This window comes from Hemitrygon akajei, chromosome 1 (genome assembly GCF_048418815.1).
Source record: "Hemitrygon akajei chromosome 1, sHemAka1.3, whole genome shotgun sequence".
NCBI classification, from domain to species: Eukaryota; Metazoa; Chordata; class Chondrichthyes; order Myliobatiformes; family Dasyatidae; genus Hemitrygon; species Hemitrygon akajei.
The window spans coordinates 187,078,299-187,106,014 of NC_133124.1; positions in this window are offsets into that span (position 1 = coordinate 187,078,299).

Sequence of the window (27,716 nt, forward strand, 5' to 3'; positions counted from 1 at the left end):
TGACACTGATACACCCCTCACCAGTCACTGTGACACAGGTACACCACTCACCGGTCACTGTGACACAGATAATCCACACACCGGTCACTGTGACACTGATACACCCCACACACATCACTGAGACACTGATACACCCCACACCGGTAACTGTGAAACTGATACACCCCACACCGGTCACTGTGACACTGATACACCACTCACCGGTCACTGTGACACTGATACACCCCACACCGGTCATTATGACACTGATACACCACTATCCGGTCACTGTGACACTGATACACCCAACACTGATCACTGTGACACTGATACACCCCACACCGGTCACTGAAACACTGATACACCCCACACCGGTCACTGAAACACTGATACACACAACACTGGTCACTGTGACACTGATGCACCCCACACGGGTCACTGAAACAATGATACACCCCTCACCAGTCACTGTAACACTGGTACACCACTCACCGGTCAACCAGACACTGATACACCACTCACCGGTCAATGAAACACTGATACACCATACACCGGTCACTGTGACACTGATACACCCCAAACCCGTCACTGAAACACTGACCCATGACACACCCGTTACTGAAACACTGATACACCCCACACCAGTCACTGAAACAGTGATATAACCCACACCAGTCACTGAAACACTGATATACCCCTCACCGATTACTGAAACACTGATACACCCCACACCCGTCACTGAAACACTGACCCCATGACACACCCGTTGCTGAAACACTGATACACGCCACACCGGTCACTGAGACACTGATACACCCCTCACCGATCACTGTGACACTGATACACACCTCACCGATCACTGATACACTGATACACCCCACACCCGTCACTGAAACACTGACCCATGACACACCCGTTACTGAAACACTGATACACCCCACACCGGTCACTGAAACAGTGATACACCCCACACCGGTCACTGAGACACTGATACACCCCACTCCGGTCACTGAAACACTGATACACCCCACACCAGTCACTGAAACAGTGATATAACCCACACCGGTCACTGAGACAACGATACACCCCACTCCGGTCACTGAAACACTGATACACGACTCACCGGTGACTGTGACACTGATACACCCAACAGCGGTCACTGTGACACTGATACACCCCACACCGGTCACTGAAACACTGACCCATGACACATCCGTTACTGAAACACTGATACACCCCACACCGGTCACTGTGACACTGATACACCCCTCACCGGTCACGGTGACACTGATACACCACTCACCGGCCACTGTGACACAGATACACCCCACACCCGTCACTGTGACACTGATTCACCCCACACGCGTCACTGAGACACTGATACACCCCACACCGGTCACTGTGAAACTGATACACCCCACACCGGTCACTGAAACACTGATACACCCCTCACCGGTCACTGTGACACTGATACACCCCACACCGGTCACTGAGACACTGATACACCCCACACTGGTCACTGTGACACTGATACACCCCTCACCGGTCACTGTGACACAGATACACCCCACACCCGTCACTGTGACACTGATACACCCCACACCGGTCACTGAGACAGTGATACACCCCACACCGTTCACTGAAACACTGATACACGACTCACCGGTGACTGTGACACTGATACACCCAACAGTGGTCACTGTGACACTGATAAACATAACACCTGTCACTGAAACAATGATACACCACACACCGGTCACTGAGACACTGATACACCCCTCACCGCTCACTGTGACACTGATACACCCCTCACCGATCACTGAAACACTGATACACCACACACCCGTCACTGAAACACTGATACACCCCACACCGGTCACTGTGACACTGATACACCCCTCACCGGTCACTGTGACACTGATACACCCCACACCGGTCACTGAAACAGTGATACACCCCTCACCCGTCACTGAAACACTGACCCATGACACACCCGTCGCTGAAACACTGATACACCCCACACCCGTCACTGAAACACTGATACACCCCACACCGGTCACTGAAACAGTGATACACCCCTCACCGATTACTGAAACACTGATACACCCCACACCCGTCACTGAAACACTGATACACCACACACCCGTCACTGTGACACTGATACACCACACACCGGTCACTGAAACACTGATACACGACTCACCGGTGACTGTGACACTGATACACCCTTCACCGGTCACTGTGACACTGATACACCACTCACCGGCCACTGTGACACTGATACACCCCTCACCGATCACTGAAACACTGACCCATGACACACCCGTTACTGAAACACTGATACACCCCACACCGGTCACTGTGACACTGATACACCCCTCACCGGTCACTGTGACACTGATACACCACTCACCGGCCACTGTGACACAGATACACCCCACACCGATCACTGTGACACTGATTCACCCCACACGCGTCACTGAGACACTGATACACCCCACACCGGTCACTGTGAAACTGATACACCCCACACCGGTCACTGAAACACTGATGCACCCCACACCGGTCACTGTAACACAGATACACCCCTCACTGGTCACTGTGACACTGATTCACCCCTCACCGGTCACTGTGACACAGATACACCCCACACCGGTCACTGTGACACAGATACACCCCACACCCGTCACTGTGACACTGATACACCCCTCACCGCTCACTGTGACACTGATACACCACACAGCGGTCACTGAAACACTGATACACCCCACACCCGTCACTGAAACACTGACCCATGACACACCCGTTACTGAAACACTGATACACCCCACACCGGTCACTGAAACACTGATAAACCCCACACCGGTCACTGTAACACAGATACACCCCTCACCGGTCACTGTGACACTGATACACCCCACACAGGTCACTGAGACACTGATACACCCCTCACCGGTCACTGTGACACTCATACACACCACACCGGTCAGTGAAACACTGATACACAACTCACCGGTCACTGTGACACTGATACACCCAACAGCGGTCATTGTGACACTGATACACCCCACACCGGTCACTGATACACTGATACACCCCACACCGGTCACTGAGACACTGATACACCCCTCACCGATCACTGTGACACTGATACACACCTCACCGATCACTGAAACACTGATACACCCCACACCCGTCACTGAAACACTGACCCATGACACACCCGTTACTGAAACACTGATACACCCCACACCGGTCACTGAAACAGTGATACACCCCACACCGGTCACTGAGACACTGATACACCCCTCAGCGGTAACTGTAACACAGATACACCTCACACCACACACAGTGACACTGATACAACCCACAAAGGTCACTATGACACTGATACACACGTCACTGCAAACTGTGACACTGATACACCCCTCACTGCTCACTGTGACACTGATACACCCATCACCGCTCACTGTGACACTGATACACCCCTCACCAGTCACTGTGACACAGGTACACCACTCACCCGTCACTGTGACACAGATAATCCCCACACCGGTCACTATGACACTGATACACCCCACACACATCACTGAGACACTGATACACCCCACACCGGTCACTGTGAAACTGATACACCCCACACCGGTCACTGAAACACTGATACACCCCACACCGGTCACTGTGACACTGATACACCCTTCACTGCAAACTGTGACACTGATACACCCCTCACCGGTCACTGTGACACTGATACACCCATCACCGCTCACTGTGACACTGATACACCCCTCACCGGTCACTGTGACACTGATACACCCCTCACCGATAAATGAAATACTGATACACCCCACACCCGTCACTGAAACACTGACCCATGACACACCCGTTGCTGAAACACTGATACACCCCACACCGGTCACTGAAACACTGATACACCCCACACCGGTCACTGTGACACTGATACACCCCACACAGGTCACTGAGACACTGATACACCCCTCACCGGTCACTGTGACACTCATACACACCACACCGGTCAGTGAAACACTGGTACACAACTCACCGGTCACTGTGACACTGATACACCACTCACCAGTCACTGTGACACTGATACACCCCACACCGGTCACTGAAACACTGATACACGACTCACCGGTGACTGTGACACTGATACACCCCACACCGGTCACTGTGACACTGATACACCCCACACCGGTCACTGTGACACTGATACACCCCACAGCGGTCTCTGTGACACTGATACACCCCTCACCGATCACTGAAACACTGATACACCACACACCCGTCACTGAAACACTGACCCATGACACACCCATTACTGAAACACTGATACACCCCACACCGGTCACTGAAACAGTGATATAACCCACACCAGTCACTGAAACACTGATATACCCCTCACCGCTCAATGTGACACTGATACATGCCACACCGGTCACTGAAACACTGATACACCCGTCACCGCTCACTGTGACACTGATACACCCCTCACCGGTCACTGTGATACTGATACACCCCTCAGCGGTAACTGTAACACAGATACACCTCACACCACTCACAGTGACACTGATACAACCCACAAAGGTCACTATGACACTGATACACCCGTCACTGCAAACTGTGACACTGATACACCCCTCACCGGTCACTGTGACACTGATTCACACTTCACCGGTCACTGTTACACTGATACACCCATCACCGGTCACTGTGACACTGATACACCCCACACCGGTCACTGTGACACTGATACACCCCTCACCGCTCACTGTGACACTGATACACCCCTCACCGATCACTGAAACACTGATACACCCCACACCCGTCACTGAAACACTGACCCATGCCACACCGGTCACTGAAACACTGATACACCCATCACCAGTCACTGTGACACTGATACACCCATCACCGCTCACTGTGACACTGATACACCCATCACCGCTCACTGTGACACTGATACACCCCTCAGCGGTAACTGTAACACAGATACACCTCACACCACTCACAGTGACACTGATACAACCCACAAAGGTCACTATGACACTGATACACACGTCACTGCAAACTGTGACACTGATACACCCCTCACCGCTCACTGTGACACTGATACACCCTTCACCTGTCACTGTGACACTGATACACCCATCACCGCTCACTGTGACACTGATACACCCCTCACCGGTCACTGTGACACTGATACACCATTCAGCGGTCACTGAGACACTGATACACCCATCACCGCTCACTGTTACACTGATACACCCCTCACCGATCACTGAAACACTGATACACCCCACACCCGTCACTGAAACACTGATACACCCCACACCGGTCACTGTGACACTGATACACGCCTCACCAGTCACTGTGACACAGGTACACCACTCACCGGTCACTGTGACACAGATAATCCACACACCGGTCACTGTGACACTGATACACCCCACACACATCACTGAGACACTGATACACCCCACACCGGTAACTGTGAAACTGATACACCCCACACCGGTCACTGAAACACTGATACACCCCACACCGGTCACTGTGACACTGATACAACCCTCACCGATAACTGAAATACTGATACACCCCACACCCGTCACTGAAACACTGACCCATGACACACCCGTTACTGAAACACTGATACACCCCACACCGGTCACTGAAACACTGATACACCCCTCACCGATCACTGTGACACTGATACACACCTCACCGATCACTGAAACACTGATACACCCCACACCCGTCACTGAAACACTGACCCATGACACACCCGTTACTGAAACACTGATACACCCCACACCGGTCACTGAAACAGTGATACACCCCACACCGGTCACTGAGACACTGATACACCCCTCAGCGGTAACTGTAACACAGATACACCTCACACCACACACAGTGACACTGATACAACCCACAAAGGTCACTATGACACTGATACACACGTCACTGCAAACTGTGACACTGATACACCCCTCACTGCTCACTGTGACACTGATACACCCATCACCGCTCACTGTGACACTGATACACCCCTCACCAGTCACTGTGACACAGGTACACCACTCACCCGTCACTGTGACACAGATAATCCCCACACCGGTCACTATGACACTGATACACCCCACACACATCACTGAGACACTGATACACCCCACACCGGTCACTGTGAAACTGATACACCCCACACCGGTCACTGAAACACTGATACACCCCACACCGGTCACTGTGACACTGATACACCCTTCACTGCAAACTGTGACACTGATACACCCCTCACCGGTCACTGTGACACTGATACACCCATCACCGCTCACTGTGACACTGATACACCCCTCACCGGTCACTGTGACACTGATACACCCCTCACCGATAACTGAAATACTGATACACCCCACACCCGTCACTGAAACACTGACCCATGACACACCCGTTGCTGAAACACTGATACACCCCACACCGGTCACTGAAACACTGATACACCCCACACCGGTCACTGTGACACTGATACACCCCACACAGGTCACTGAGACACTGATACACCCCTCACCGGTCACTGTGACACTCATACACACCACACCGGTCAGTGAAACACTGGTACACAACTCACCGGTCACTGTGACACTGATACACCACTCACCAGTCACTGTGACACTGATACACCCCACACCGGTCACTGAAACACTGATACACGACTCACCGGTGACTGTGACACTGATACACCCCACACCGGTGACTGTGACACTGATACACCCCACACCGGTCACTGTGACACTGATACACCCCACAGCGGTCTCTGTGACACTGATACACCCCTCACCGATCACTGAAACACTGATACACCACACACCCGTCACTGAAACACTGACCCATGACACACCCATTACTGAAACACTGATACACCCCACACCGGTCACTGAAACAGTGATATAACCCACACCAGTCACTGAAACACTGATATACCCCTCACCGCTCAATGTGACACTGATACATGCCACACCGGTCACTGAAACACTGATACACCCGTCACCGCTCACTGTGACACTGATACACCCCTCACCGGTCACTGTGATACTGATACACCCCTCAGCGGTAACTGTAACACAGATACACCTCACACCACTCACAGTGACACTGATACAACCCACAAAGGTCACTATGACACTGATACACCCGTCACTGCAAACTGTGACACTGATACACCCCTCACCGGTCACTGTGACACTGATTCACACTTCACCGGTCACTGTTACACTGATACACCCATCACCGGTCACTGTGACACTGATACACCCCACACCGGTCACTGTGACACTGATACACCCCTCACCGCTCACTGTGACACTGATACACCCCTCACCGATCACTGAAACACTGATACACCCCACACCCGTCACTGAAACACTGACCCATGCCACACCGGTCACTGAAACACTGATACACCCATCACCAGTCACTGTGACACTGATACACCCATCACCGCTCACTGTGACACTGATACACCCATCACCGCTCACTGTGACACTGATACACCCCTCAGCGGTAACTGTAACACAGATACACCTCACACCACTCACAGTGACACTGATACAACCCACAAAGGTCACTATGACACTGATACACACGTCACTGCAAACTGTGACACTGATACACCCCTCACCGCTCACTGTGACACTGATACACCCTTCACCTGTCACTGTGACACTGATACACCCATCACCGCTCACTGTGACACTGATACACCCCTCACCGGTCACTGTGACACTGATACACCATTCAGCGGTCACTGAGACACTGATACACCCATCACCGCTCACTGTTACACTGATACACCCCTCACCGATCACTGAAACACTGATACACCCCACACCCGTCACTGAAACACTGATACACCCCACACCGGTCACTGTGACACTGATACACGCCTCACCAGTCACTGTGACACAGGTACACCACTCACCGGTCACTGTGACACAGATAATCCACACACCGGTCACTGTGACACTGATACACCCCACACACATCACTGAGACACTGATACACCCCACACCGGTAACTGTGAAACTGATACACCCCACACCGGTCACTGAAACACTGATACACCCCACACCGGTCACTGTGACACTGATACAACCCTCACCGATAACTGAAATACTGATACACCCCACACCCGTCACTGAAACACTGACCCATGACACACCCGTTACTGAAACACTGATACACCCCACACCGGTCACTGAAACACTGATACACCCCACACCGGTCACTGTGACACTGATACACCCCACACAGGTCACTGAGACACTGATACACCCCTCACCGGTCACTGTGACACTCATACACACCACACCGGTCAGTGAAACACTGATACACAACTCACCGGTCACTGTGACACTGATACACAACTCACCAGTCACTGTGACACAGATGCACCCCACACCGGTCACTGTGACACTGATACACCCCACACCCGTCACTGTGACACTGATACACCACACACCGGTCACTGAAACACTGATACACGACTCACCGGTGACTGTGACACTGATACACCCTTCACCGGTCACTGTGATACTGATACACCACTCACCGGCCACTGTGACACTGATACACCCCTCACCGATCACTGAAACACTGACCCATGACACACCCGTTACTGAAACACTGATACACCCCACACCGGTCACTGTGACACTGATACACCCCTCACCGGTCACTGTGACACTGATACACCACTCACCGGCCACTGTGACACAGATACACCCCACACCGATCACTGTGACACTGATTCACCCCACACGCGTCACTGAGACACTGATACACCCCACACCGGTCACTGTGAAACTGATACACCCCACACCGGTCACTGTGAAACTGATACACCCCACACCGGTCACTGAAACACTGATGCACCCCACACCGGTCACTGTAACACAGATACACCCCTCACTGGTCACTGTGACACTGATTCACCCCTCACCGGTCACTGTGACACAGATACACCCCACACCGGTCACTGTGACACAGATACACCCCACACCCGTCACTGTGACACTGATACACCCCTCACCGCTCACTGTGACACTGATACACCACTCACCGATAACTGAAATACTGATACACCCCACACCCGTCACTGAAACACTGACCCATGACACACCCGTTACTGAAACACTGATACACCCCACACCGGTCACTGAAACACTGATAAACCCCACACCGGTCACTGTAACACAGATACACCCCTCACCGGTCACTGTGACACTGATACACCCCACACAGGTCACTGAGACACTGATACACCCCTCACCGGTCACTGTGACACTCATACACACCACACCGGTCAGTGAAACACTGATACACAACTCACCGGTCACTGTGACACTGATACACCCAACAGCGGTCATTGTGACACTGATACACCCCACACCGGTCACTGATACACTGATACACCCCACACCGGTCACTGAAACAATGATACACCCCACACCGGTCACTGAGACACTGATACACCCCTCACCGATCACTGTGACACTGATACACATCTCACCGATCACTGAAACACTGATACACCCCACACCCGTCACTGAAACACTGACCCATGACACACCCGTTACTGAAACACTGATACACCCCACACCGGTCACTGAAACAGTGATACACCCCACACCGGTCACTGAGACACTGATACACCCCACTCCGGTCACTGAAACACTGATACACCCCACACCAGTCACTGAAACAGTGATATAACCCACACCGGTCACTGAGACAACGATACACCCCACTCCGGTCACTGAAACACTGATACACGACTCACCGGTGACTGTGACACTGATACACCCAACAGCGGTCACTGTGACACTGATACACCCCACACCGGTCACTGAAACACTGACCCATGACACATCCGTTACTGAAACACTGATAGACCCCACACCGGTCACTGTGACACTGATACACCCCTCACCGGTCACGGTGACACTGATACACCACTCACCGGCCACTGTGACACAGATACACCCCACACCCGTCACTGTGACACTGATTCACCCCACACGCGTCACTGAGACACTGATACACCCCACACCGGTCACTGTGAAACTGATACACCCCACACCGGTCACTGAAACACTGATACACCCCTCACCGGTCACTGTGACACTGATACACCCCACACCGGTCACTGAGACACTGATACACCCCACACTGGTCACTGTGACACTGATACACCCCTCACCGGTCACTGTGACACAGATACACCCCACACCCGTCACTGTGACACAGATACACCCCACACCGGTCACTGAGACAGTGATACACCCCACACCGTTCACTGAAACACTGATACACGACTCACCGGTGACTGTGACACTGATACACCCAACAGTGGTCACTGTGACACTGATAAACATAACACCTGTCACTGAAACAATGATACACCACACACCGGTCACTGAGACACTGATACACCCCTCACCGCTCACTGTGACACTGATACACCCCTCACCGATCACTGAAACACTGATACACCACACACCCGTCACTGAAACACTGATACACCCCACACCGGTCACTGTAACACTGATACACCCCTCACCGGTCACTGTGACACTGATACACCCCACACCGGTCACTGAAACAGTGATACACCCCACACCGGTCACTGTGACACTGATACACCCCTCACCGGTCACTGTGACACTGATACACCCCACACCCGTCACTGAAACACTGACCCATGACACACCCGTCGCTGAAACACTGATACATTCCACACCCGTTACTGAAACACTGATACACCCCACACCCGTCACTGAAACACTGACCCATGACACACCCGTTGCTGAAACACTGATACACCCCACACCGGTCACTGAAACAGTGATATAACCCACACCAGTCACTGAAACACTGATATACCCCTCACCGCTCACTGTGACACTGATACACGCCACACCGGTCACTGAAACACTGATACACGCCACACCGGTCACTGAAACAGTGATACACGCCACACCGGTCACTGAAACACTGATACACCAGTCACCAGTCACTGTGACACTGATACACCCCTCACCGCTCACTGTGATACTGATACACCCCTCAGCGGTAACTGTAACACAGATACACCTCACACCACACACAGTGACACTGATACAACCCACACCCGTCACTGAAACACTGACCCATGCCACACCGGTCACTGAAACACTGATACACCCATCACCAGTCACTGTGACACTGATACACCCATCACCGCTCACTGTGACACTGATACACCCATCACCGCTCACTGTGACACTGATACACCCCTCAGCGGTAACTGTAACACAGATACACCTCACACCACTCACAGTGACACTGATACAACCCACAAAGGTCACTATGACACTGATACACACGTCACTGCAAACTGTGACACTGATACACCCCTCACCGCTCACTGTGACACTGATACACCCTTCACCTGTCACTGTGACACTGATACACCCATCACCGCTCACTGTGACACTGATACACCCCTCACCGGTCACTGTGACACTGATACACCATTCAGCGGTCACTGAGACACTGATACACCCATCACCGCTCACTGTTACACTGATACACCCCTCACCGATCACTGAAACACTGATACACCCCACACCCGTCACTGAAACACTGATACACCCCACACCGGTCACTGTGACACTGATACACGCCTCACCAGTCACTGTGACACAGGTACACCACTCACCGGTCACTGTGACACAGATAATCCACACACCGGTCACTGTGACACTGATACACCCCACACACATCACTGAGACACTGATACACCCCACACCGGTAACTGTGAAACTGATACACCCCACACCGGTCACTGAAACACTGATACACCCCACACCGGTCACTGTGACACTGATACAACCCTCACCGATAACTGAAATACTGATACACCCCACACCCGTCACTGAAACACTGACCCATGACACACCCGTTACTGAAACACTGATACACCCCACACCGGTCACTGAAACACTGATACACCCCACACCGGTCACTGTGACACTGATACACCCCACACAGGTCACTGAGACACTGATACACCCCTCACCGGTCACTGTGACACTCATACACACCACACCGGTCAGTGAAACACTGATACACAACTCACCGGTCACTGTGACACTGATACACCACTCACCAGTCACTGTGACACAGATGCACCCCACACCGGTCACTGTGACACTGATACACCCCACACCCGTCACTGTGACACTGATACACCACACACCGGTCACTGAAACACTGATACACGACTCACCGGTGACTGTGACACTGATACACCCTTCACCGGTCACTGTGACACTGATACACCACTCACCGGTCACTGAAACACTGATACACGACTCACCGGTCACTGTGACACTGATACACCCCTCACCGATCACTGAAACACTGACCCATGACACACCCGTTACTGAAACACTGATACACCCCACACCGGTCACTGTGACACTGATACACCCCTCACCGGTCACTGTGACACTGATACACCACTCACCGGCCACTGTGACACAGATACACCCCACACCGATCACTGTGACACTGATTCACCCCACACGCGTCACTGAGACACTGATACACCCCACACCGGTCACTGTGAAACTGATACACCCCACACCGGTCACTGTGAAACTGATACACCCCACAACGGTCACTGAAACACTGATGCACCCCACACCGGTCACTGTAACACAGATACACCCCTCACTGGTCACTGTGACACTGATTCACCCCTCACCGGTCACTGTGACACAGATACACCCCACACCGGTCACTGTGACACAGATACACCCCACACCCGTCACTGTGACACTGATACACCCCTCACCGCTCACTGTGACACTGATACACCACTCACCGATAACTGAAATACTGATACACCCCACACCCGTCACTGAAACACTGACCCATGACACACCCGTTACTGAAACACTGATACACCCCACACCGGTCACTGAAACACTGATAAACCCCACACCGGTCACTGTAACACAGATACACCCCTCACCGGTCACTGTGACACTGATACACCCCACACAGGTCACTGAGACACTGATACACCCCTCACCGGTCACTGTGACACTCATACACACCACACCGGTCAGTGAAACACTGATACACAACTCACCGGTCACTGTGACACTGATACACCCAACAGCGGTCATTGTGACACTGATACACCCCACACCGGTCACTGATACACTGATACACCCCACACCGGTCACTGAAACAATGATACACCCCACACCGGTCACTGAGACACTGATACACCCTCACCGATCACTGTGACACTGATACACACCTCACCGATCACTGAAACACTGATACACCCCACACCCGTCACTGAAACACTGACCCATGACACACCCGTTACTGAAACACTGATACACCCCACACCGGTCACTGAAACAGTGATACACCCCACACCGGTCACTGAGACACTGATACACCCCACTCCGGTCACTGAAACACTGATACACCCCACACCAGTCACTGAAACAGTGATATAACCCACACCGGTCACTGAGACAACGATACACCCCACTCCGGTCACTGAAACACTGATACACGACTCACCGGTGACTGTGACACTGATACACCCAACAGCGGTCACTGTGACACTGATACACCCCACACCGGTCACTGAAACACTGACCCATGACACATCCGTTACTGAAACACTGATAGACCCCACACCGGTCACTGTGACACTGATACACCCCTCACCGGTCACGGTGACACTGATACACCACTCACCGGCCACTGTGACACAGATACACCCCACACCCGTCACTGTGACACTGATTCACCCCACACGCGTCACTGAGACACTGATACACCCCACACTGGTCACTGTGAAACTGATACACCCCACACCGGTCACTGAAACACTGATACACCCCTCACCGGTCACTGTGACACTGATACACCCCACACCGGTCACTGAGACACTGATACACCCCACACTGGTCACTGTGACACTGATACACCCCTCACCGGTCACTGTGACACAGATACACCCCACACCCGTCACTGTGACACAGATACACCCCACACCGGTCACTGAGACAGTGATACACCCCACACCGTTCACTGAAACACTGATACACGACTCACCGGTGACTGTGACACTGATACACCCAACAGTGGTCACTGTGACACTGATAAACATAACACCTGTCACTGAAACAATGATACACCACACACCGGTCACTGAGACACTGATACACCCCTCACCGCTCACTGTGACACTGATACACCCCTCACCGATCACTGAAACACTGATACACCACACACCCGTCACTGAAACACTGATACACCCCACACCGGTCACTGTGACACTGATACACCCCTCACCGGTCACTGTGACACTGATACACCCCACACCGGTCACTGAAACAGTGATACACCCCACACCGGTCACTGTGACACTGATACACCCCTCACCGGTCACTGTGACACTGATACACCCCTCACCGATCACTGTGACACTGATACACCCCACACCCGTCACTGAAACACTGACCCATGACACACCCGTCGCTGAAACACTGATACATCCCACACCCGTTACTGAAACACTGATACACCCCACACCCGTCACTGAAACACTGACCCATGACACACCCGTTGCTGAAACACTGATACACCCCACACCGGTCACTGAAACAGTGATATAACCCACACCAGTCACTGAAACACTGATATACCCCTCACCGCTCACTGTGACACTGATACACGCCACACCGGTCACTGAAACACTGATACACGCCACACCGGTCACTGAAACAGTGATACACGCCACACCGGTCACTGAAACACTGATACACCAGTCACCAGTCACTGTGACACTGATACACCCCTCACCGCTCACTGTGATACTGATACACCCCTCAGCAGTAACTGTAACACAGATACACCTCACACCACACACAGTGACACTGATACAACCCACAAAGGTCACTATGACACTGATACACACGTCACTGCAAACTGTGACACTGATACACCCCTCACTGCTCACTGTGACACTGATACACCCATCACCGCTCACTGTGACACTGATACACCCCTCACCAGTCACTGTGACACAGGTACACCACTCACCGGTCACTGTGACACAGATAATCCCCACACCGGTCACTATGACACTGATACACCCCACACACATCACTGAGACACTGATACACCCCACACCGGTCACTGTGAAACTGATACACCCCACACCGGTCACTGAAACACTGATACACCCCACACCGGTCACTATGACACTGATACACCCTTCACTGCAAACTGTGACACTGATACACCCCTCACCGGTCACTGTGACACTGATACACCCATCACCGCTCACTGTGACACTGATACACCCCTCACCGGTCACTGTGACACTGATACGCCCCTCACCGATAACTGAAATACTGATACACCCCTCACCGGTCACTGAAACACTGATACACCCCACACCGGTCACTGTGACACTGATACACCCCACACAGGTCACTGAGACACTGATACACACCTCACCGGTCACTGTGACACTCATACACACCACACCGGTCAGTGAAACACTGGTACACAACTCACCGGTCACTGTGACACTGATACACCACTCACCAGTCACTGTGACACAGATGCACCCCACACCGGTCACTGTGACACTGATACACCCCACACCCGTCACTGTGACACTGATACACCCCACACCGGTCACTGAAACACTGATACACGACTCACCGGTGACTGTGACACTGATACACCCCACACCGGTCACTGTGACACTGATACACCCCACACCGGTCACTGAAACACTGACCCATGACACACCCGTTACTGAAACACTGATACACCCCACACCGGTCACTGTGAGACTGATACACCCCTCACCGGTCACTGTGACACTGATACACCACTCACCGGCCACTGTGACACTGATACACCCCTCACCGGTCACTGTGACACTGATACACCCATCACCGCTCACTGTGACACTGATACACCCCACACACATCACTGAGACACTGATACACCCCACACCGGTCACTGTGAAACTGATACACCCCACACCTGTCACTGTGATACTGATACACCCCACACACATCACTGAGACACTGATACACCCCACACCGGTCACTGTGAAACTGATACACCCCACACCGGTCACTGAAACACTGATACACCCCACACCGGTCACTATGACACTGATACACCCGTCACTGCAAACTGTGACACTGAAACACCCCTCACCGGTCACTGTGACACTGATACACCCCACACCGGTCACTGAAACAATGATACACCCCACACCGGTCACTGAGACACTGATACACCCCTCACCGATCACTGTGACACTGATACACACCTCACCGATCACTGAAACACTGATACACACCACACCCGTCACTGAAACACTGACCCATGACACACCCGTTACTGAAACACTGATACACGCCACACCGGTCACTGAAACACTGATACACCAGTCACCAGTCACTGTGACACTGATACACCCCACACCGCTCACTGTGATACTGATACACACCTCAGTGGTCACTGTAACACAGATACACCTCACATCGCTCACAGTGACACTGATACAACCCACAAAGGTCACTATGACACTGATACACCCGTCACTGCAAACTGTGACACTGATACACCCCTCACCGCTTACTGTGACACTGATACACCCATCACCGCTCACTGTGACACTGATACACCCCTCACCGGTCACTGTGACACTGATACACCCCACAGTGTGTCACAGTGACACTGATACACCCCTCACCGATCACTGAAACACTGATACACCACACACCCGTCACTGAAACACTGACCCATGACACACCCGTTACTGAAACACTGATACACCCCACACCGGTCACTGAAACAGTGATATAACCCACACCAGTCACTGAAACACTGATATACCCCTCACCGCTCAATCTGACACTGATACATGCCACACCGGTCACTGAAACACTGATACACCCGTCACCGCTCACTGTGACACTGATACACCCCACACCGGTCACTGAGACACTGATACACCCCTCACCGGTCACTGAAACACAGATACACCCGTCACCGCTCACTGTGACACTGATACACCCCTCACCGCTCACTGTGATACTGATACACTCCTCAGCGGTAACTGTAACACAGATACACCTCACACCACTCACAGTGACACTGATACAACCCACAAAGGTCACTATGACACTGATACACCCGTCATTGCAAACTGTGACACTGATACACCCCTCACCGGTCACTGTGACACTGATTCACCCTTCACCGGTCACTGTGACACTGATACACACATCACCGGTCACTGTGACACTGATACACCCCACACCGGTCACTGTGACACTGATACACCCCTCACCGCTCACTGTGACACTGATACACCCCTCACCGATCACTGAAACACTGATACACCCCACACCCGTCACTGAAACACTGACCCATGCCACACCGGTCACTGAAACACTGATACACCCATCACCAGTCACTGTGACACTGATACACCCATCACCGCTCACTGTGACACTGATACACCCCTCACCGCTTACTGTGATACTGATACACCCCTCAGCGGTAACTGTAACACAGATATACCTCACACCACTCACAGTGACACTGATACAACCCACAAAGGTCACTATGACACTGATACACACGTCACTGCAAACTGTGACACTGATACACCCCTCACCGCTCACTGTGACACTGATACACCCTTCACCTGTCACTGTGACACTGATACACCCATCACCGCTCACTGTGACACTGATACACCCCTCACCGATCACTGAAACACTGATACACCCCACACCCGTCACTGAAACACTGATACACCCCACACCGGTCACTGTGACACTGATACACCCCTCACCAGTCACTGTGACACAGGTACACCACTCACCGGTCACTGTGACACAGATAATCCCCACACCGGTCACTGCAACACTGATACACCCCACACACATCACTGAGACACTGATACACCACACACCGGTCACTGTGAAACTGATACACCCCACACCGGTCACTGAAACACTGATACACCCCACACCGGTCACTATGACACTGATACACCCCACACCGGTCACTATGACACTGATACACCCGTCACTGCAAACTGTGACACTGATACACCCCTCATCGGTTACTGTGACACTGATACACCCATCACCGCTCACTGTGACACTGATACACCCCTCACCGGTCACTGTGACACTGATACACCCCTCACCGATAACTGAAATACTGATACACCCAACACCCGTCACTGAAACACTGACCCATGACACACCCGTTACTGAAACACTGATACACCCCACACCGGTCACTGAAACACTGATACACCCCACACCGGTCACTGTGACACTGATACACCCCACACAGGTCACTGAGACACTGATACACCCCTCACCGGTCACTGTGACACTCATACACACCACACCGGTCAGTGAAACACTGATACACAACTCACCGGTCACTGTGACACTGATACACCACTCACCAGTCACTGTGACACAGATACACCCCACACCGGTCACTGTGACACTGATACACCCCACACCAGTCACTGTGACACTGATACACCCCACACCGGTCACTGAAACACTGATACACGACTCACCGGTGACTGTGACACTTATAGACCCCACACCGGTCACTGTGACACTGATACACCCCACACCGGTCACTGAAACACTGACCCATGACACACCCGTTACTGAAAGACTGATACACCCCACACCGGTCACTGAAACACTGATACACCCCTCACCGGTCACTGTGACACTGATACACCCCACACCGGTCACTGTGACACTGATACACCCCTCACCGGTCACTGTGACACTGATACACCCCACACCGGTCACTGTGACACTGATTCACCCCACACGCGTCACTGAGACACTGATACACCCCACACTGGTCACTGTGAAACTGATACACCCCACACCGGTCACTGAAACACTGATGCACCCAACACCGGTCACTCTGACACTGATACACCCCACACCGGTCACTGTAACACAGATACACCCCACACCGGTCACTGTAACACAGATACACCCCTCACCGGTCACTGTGACACTGATACACCCCTCACCGATAACTGAAATACTGATACACCCAACACCCGTCACTGAAACACTGACCATGACACACCCGTTACTGAAACACTGATACACCCCACACCGGTCACTGAAACACTGATACACCCCACACCGGTCACTGTGACACTGATACACCCCACACAGGTCACTGAGACACTGATACACCCCTCATCGGTCACTGTGACACTCATACACACCACACCGGTCAGTGAAACACTGATACACAACTCACCGGTCACTGTGACACTGATACACCACTCACCAGTCACTGTGACACAGATACACCCCACACCGGTCACTGTGACACTGATACACCCCACACCAGTCACTGTGACACTGATACACCCCACACCGGTCACTGAAACACTGATACACGACTCACCGGTGACTGTGACACTTATAGACCCCACACCGGTCACTGTGACACTGATACACCCCACACCGGTCACTGAAACACTGACCCATGACACACCCGTTACTGAAACACTGATACACCCCACACCGGTCACTGTGACACTGATACACCCCTCACCGGTCACTGTGACACTGATACACCCCACACCGGTCACTGTGACACTGATTCACCCCACACGCGTCACTGAGACACTGATACACCCCACACTGGTCACTGTGAAACTGATACACCCCACACCGGTCACTGAAACACTGATGCACCCAACACCGGTCACTCTGACACTGATACACCCCACACCGGTCACTGAAACACTGATGCACCCAACACCGGTCACTCTGACACTGATACACCCCACACCGGTCACTGTAACACAGATACACCCCACACCGGTCACTGTAACACAGATACACCCCTCACCGGTCACTGTGACACTGATACACACCACACAGGTCACTGAGACACTGATACACCCCTCACCGGTCACTGTGACACTCATACACACCACACCGGTCAGTGAAACACTGATACACAACTCACCGGTCACTGTGACACTGATACACCCAACAGCGGTCATTGTGACACAGATACACCCCTCACCGATCACTGATACACTGATACACCCCACACCGGTCACTGAAACAATGATACACCCCACACCGGTCACTGTGACACTGATACACCCCACACAGGTCACTGAGACACTGATACACACCTCACCGGTCACTGTGACACTCATACACACCACACCGGTCAGTGAAACACTGGTACACAACTCACCGGTCACTGTGACACTGATACACCACTCACCAGTCACTGTGACACAGATGCACCCCACACCGGTCACTGTGACACTGATACACCCCACACCCGTCACTGTGACACTGATACACCCCACACCGGTCACTGAAACACTGATACACGACTCACCGGTGACTGTGACACTGATACACCCCACACCGGTCACTGTGACACTGATACACCCCACACCGGTCACTGAAACACTGACCCATGACACACCCGTTACTGAAACACTGATACACCCCACACCGGTCACTGTGAGACTGATACACCCCTCACCGGTCACTGTGACACTGATACACCACTCACCGGCCACTGTGACACTGATACACCCCTCACCGGTCACTGTGACACTGATACACCCATCACCGCTCACTGTGACACTGATACACCCCACACACATCACTGAGACACTGATACACCCCACACCGGTCACTGTGAAACTGATACACCCCACACCTGTCACTGTGATACTGATACACCCCACACACATCACTGAGACACTGATACACCCCACACCGGTCACTGTGAAACTGATACACCCCACACCGGTCACTGAAACACTGATACACCCCACACCGGTCACTATGACACTGATACACCCGTCACTGCAAACTGTGACACTGAAACACCCCTCACCGGTCACTGTGACACTGATACACCCCACACCGGTCACTGAAACAATGATACACCCCACACCGGTCACTGAGACACTGATACACCCCTCACCGATCACTGTGACACTGATACACACCTCACCGATCACTGAAACACTGATACACATCACACCCGTCACTGAAACACTGACCCATGACACACCCGTTACTGAAACACTGATACACGCCACACCGGTCACTGAAACACTGATACACCAGTCACCAGTCACTGTGACACTGATACACCCCACACCGCTCACTGTGATACTGATACACACCTCAGTGGTCACTGTAACACAGATACACCTCACACCGCTCACAGTGACACTGATACAACCCACAAAGGTCACTATGACACTGATACACCCGTCACTGCAAACTGTGACACTGATACACCCCTCACCGCTTACTGTGACACTGATACACCCATCACCGCTCACTGTGACACTGATACACCCCTCACCGGTCACTGTGACACTGATACACCCCACAGTGTGTCACAGTGACACTGATACACCCCTCACCGATCACTGAAACACTGATACACCACACACCCGTCACTGAAACACTGACCCATGACACACCCGTTACTGAAACACTGATACACCCCACACCGGTCACTGAAACAGTGATATAACCCACACCAGTCACTGAAACACTGATATACCCCTCACCGCTCAATCTGACACTGATACATGCCACACCGGTCACTGAAACACTGATACACCCGTCACCGCTCACTGTGACACTGATACACCCCACACCGGTCACTGAGACACTGATACACCCCTCACCGGTCACTGAAACACAGATACACCCGTCACCGCTCACTGTGACACTGATACACCCCTCACCGCTCACTGTGATACTGATACACTCCTCAGCGGTAACTGTAACACAGATACACCTCACACCACTCACAGTGACACTGATACAACCCACAAAGGTCACTATGACACTGATACACCCGTCATTGCAAACTGTGACACTGATACACCCCTCACCGGTCACTGTGACACTGATTCACCCTTCACCGGTCACTGTGACACTGATACACACATCACCGGTCACTGTGACACTGATACACCCCACACCGGTCACTGTGACACTGATACACCCCTCACCGCTCACTGTGACACTGATACACCCCTCACCGATCACTGAAACACTGATACACCCCACACCCGTCACTGAAACACTGACCCATGCCACACCGGTCACTGAAACACTGATACACCCATCACCAGTCACTGTGACACTGATACACCCATCACCGCTCACTGTGACACTGATACACCCCTCACCGCTTACTGTGATACTGATACACCCCTCAGCGGTAACTGTAACACAGATATACCTCACACCACTCACAGTGACACTGATACAACCCACAAAGGTCACTATGACACTGATACACACGTCACTGCAAACTGTGACACTGATACACCCCTCACCGCTCACTGTGACACTGATACACCCTTCACCTGTCACTGTGACACTGATACACCCATCACCGCTCACTGTGACACTGATACACCCCTCACCGATCACTGAAACACTGATACACCCCACACCCGTCACTGAAACACTGATACACCCCACACCGGTCACTGTGACACTGATACACCCCTCACCAGTCACTGTGACACAGGTACACCACTCACCGGTCACTGTGACACAGATAATCCCCACACCGGTCACTGCAACACTGATACACCCCACACACATCACTGAGACACTGATACACCACACACCGGTCACTGTGAAACTGATACACCCCACACCGGTCACTGAAACACTGATACACCCCACACCGGTCACTATGACACTGATACACCCCACACCGGTCACTATGACACTGATACACCCGTCACTGCAAACTGTGACACTGATACACCCCTCATCGGTTACTGTGACACTGATACACCCATCACCGCTCACTGTGACACTGATACACCCCTCACCGGTCACTGTGACACTGATACACCCCTCACCGATAACTGAAATACTGATACACCCAACACCCGTCACTGAAACACTGACCCATGACACACCCGTTACTGAAACACTGATACACCCCACACCGGTCACTGAGACACTGATACACCCCACACCGGTCACTGTGACACTGATACACCCCACACAGGTCACTGAGACACTGATACACCCCTCACCGGTCACTGTGACACTCATACACACCACACCGGTCAGTGAAACACTGATACACAACTCACCGGTCACTGTGACACTGATACACCACTCACCAGTCACTGTGACACAGATACACCCCACACCGGTCACTGTGACACTGATACACCCCACACCAGTCACTGTGACACTGATACACCCCACACCGGTCACTGAAACACTGATACACGACTCACCGGTGACTGTGACACTTATAGACCCCACACCGGTCACTGTGACACTGATACACCCCACACCGGTCACTGAAACACTGACCCATGACACACCCGTTACTGAAAGACTGATACACCCCACACCGGTCACTGAAACACTGATACACCCCTCACCGGTCACTGTGACACTGATACACCCCACACCGGTCACTGTGACACTGATACACCCCTCACCGGTCACTGTGACACTGATACACCCCACACCGGTCACTGTGACACTGATTCACCCCACACGCGTCACTGAGACACTGATACACCCCACACTGGTCACTGTGAAACTGATACACCCCACACCGGTCACTGAAACACTGATGCACCCAACACCGGTCACTCTGACACTGATACACCCCACACCGGTCACTGAAACACTGATGCACCCAACACCGGTCACTCTGACACTGATACACCCCACACCGGTCACTGTAACACAGATACACCCCACACCGGTCACTGTAACACAGATACACCCCTCACCGGTCACTGTGACACTGATACACCCAACACCGGTCACTCTGACACTGATACACCCCACACCGGTCACTGAAACACTGATGCACCCAACACCGGTCACTCTGACACTGATACACCCCACACCGGTCACTGTAACACAGATACACCCCACACCGTTCACTGTAACACAGATACACCCCTCACCGGTCACTGTGACACTGATACACCCCTCACCGATAACTGAAATACTGATACACCCAACACCCGTCACTGAAACACTGACCCATGACACACCCGTTACTGAAACACTGATACACCCCACACCGGTCACTGAAACACTGATACACCCCACACCGGTCACTGTGACACTGATACACCCCACACAGGTCACTGAGACACTGATACACCCCTCACCGGTCACTGTGACACTCATACACACCACACCGGTCAGTGAAACACTGATACACAACTCACCGGTCACTGTGACACTGATACACCACTCACCAGTCACTGTGACACAGATACACCCCACACCGGTCACTGTGACACTGATACACCCCACACCAGTCACTGTGACACTGATACACCCCACACCGGTCACTGAAACACTGATACACGACTCACCGGTGACTGTGACACTTATAGACCCCACACCGGTCACTGTGACACTGATACACCCCACACCGGTCACTGAAACACTGACCCATGACACACCCGTTACTGAAACACTGATACACCCCACACCGGTCACTGTGACACTGATACACCCCTCACCGGTCACTGTGACACTGATACACCCCACACCGGTCACTGTGACACTGATTCACCCCACACGCGTCACTGAGACACTGATACACCCCACACTGGTCACTGTGAAACTGATACACCCCACACCGGTCACTGAAACACTGATGCACCCAACACCGGTCACTCTGACACTGATACACCCCACACCGGTCACTGAAACACTGATGCACCCAACACCGGTCACTCTGACACTGATACACCCCACACCGGTCACTGTAACACAGATACACCCCACACCGGTCACTGTAACACAGATACACCCCTCACCGGTCACTGTGACACTGATACACACCACACAGGTCACTGAGACACTGATACACCCCTCACCGGTCACTGTGACACTCATACACACCACACCGGTCAGTGAAACACTGATACACAACTCACCGGTCACTGTGACACTGATACACCCAACAGCGGTCATTGTGACACAGATACACCGCTCACCGATCACTGATACACTGATACACCCCACACCGGTCACTGAAACAATGATACACCCCACGCCGGTCACTGAGACACTGATACACCCCTCACCAATCACTGTGACACTGATACACACCTCACCGATCACTGAAACACAGATACACCCCACACCAGTCACTGAAACAGTGATACACCCCACACCGGTCACTGAGACAACGATACACCCCACTCCGGTCACTGAAACACTGATAAACGACTCACCGGTGACTGTGACACTGATACACCCAACAGCGGTCACTGAGACACAGATACTCCCCACACCGGTCACTGAAACACCGATACATGACTCACCGGTGACTGTAACACTGATACACCCAACAGCGGTGACTGTGACATTGATACACCCCACACCGGTCACTGTGACACTGATACACCACTCATCGATCTCTGAAACACTGATACACCCCACACCAGTCACTGTGACACTGATACACCCCAAAACCGACACTGAAACACTGACCCATGACACACCCATTACTGAAACACTGATACGCCCCACACCCGTCACTGAAACACTGACCCATGACACACCCGTTACTGAAACACTGATACACCCCACACCAGTCACGGTGACACTGATACACCCCACACCCGTCACTGAAACACTGATACACCCCACACCGATCACTGTGACACTGATACACCACTCACCGATCACTGAAACACTGATACACCCAACACCCGTCACTGAAACACTGACCCATGACACACCCGTTACTGAAACACTGATACACCCCACACCGGTCACTGAAACACTGATACACCCCACACCCGTCACTGAAACACTGACCCATGACACACCCGTTACTGAAACACTGATACACCCCACACCGGTCACTGTGACACTGATACACCCCACACCCGTCACTGAAACACTGATACACCCCTCACCGATCACTGAAACACTGATACACCCCACACCCGTCACTGAAACACTGACCCATGACACACCCGTTACTGAAACACTGATACACCCCACACCGGTTACTGAAACAGTGATACACCCCTCACCGATCACTGAAACACTGATACACCCCACACCCGTCACTGAAACACTGACCCATGACACACCCGTTACTGAAACACTGATACACCCCACACCAGTCACGGTGACACTGATACACCCCACACCCGTCACTGAAACACTGATACACCCCACACCGATCACTGTGACACTGATACACCACTCACCGATCACTGAAACACTGATACACCCCACACCCGTCACTGAAACACTGACCCATGACACACCCGTTACTGAAACACTGATACACCCCACACCGGTCACTGTGACACTGATACACCCCACACCCGTCACTGAAACACTGATACACCCCTCACCGATCACTGAAACACTGATACACCCCACACCCGTCACTGAAACACTGACCCATGACACACCCGTTACTGAAACACTGATACACCCCACACCGGTCACTGTGACACTGATACACCCCACACCCGTCACTGAAACACTGACCCATGACACACCGGTCACTGAAACACTGATACACCCCACACCGGTCACTGAAACAGTGATATAACCCACACCAGTCACTGAAACACTGATATACCCCTCACCGCTCACTGTGACACTGATACACGCCACACCGGTCACTGAAACACTGATACACCCATCACCAGTCACTGTGACACTGATACACCCATCACCGCTCACTGTGACACTGATAAACCCCTCACCGCTCACTGTGATACTGATACACCCCTCACCGATCACTGAAACACTGATAAACCCCACACTCGTCACTGAAACACTGACCCATGAAACATCCGTCACTGAAACACTGATACACCCCACACCGGTCACTGAAACACTGATACACCCCACACCAGTCAGTGTGACACTGATACACCCCACACCGGTCACTGAGACACAGATACTCCCCACACCGGTCACTGAAACACCGATACATGACTCACCGGTGACTGTAACACTGATACACCCAACAGCGGTGACTGTGACACTGATACACCCCTCACCGGTCACTGTGACACTGATACACCCCACACCGGTCACTGTGACACTGATACACCCCACACCGGTCACTGAGACACAGATACACCCCACACCCGTCACTGTGAAACTGATACACCCCACACCGATCACTGAAATACTGATACACCACACACCCGTCACTGAAACACTGACCCATGACACACCCATTACTGAAACACTGATACGCCCCACACCAGTCACTGAAACAGTGATACACCCCACACCGATCACTGAAATACTGATACACCACACACCCGTCACTGAAACACTGACCCATGACACACCCATTACTGAAACACTGATACGCCCCACACCAGTCACTGAAACAGTGATACACCCCACACCGGTCACTGAAACAGTGATATAACCCACACCAGTCACTGAAACACTGATATACCCCTCACCGATCACTGAAATACTGATACACCCCACACCGGTCACTGAAACACTGATACACCCATCACCAGT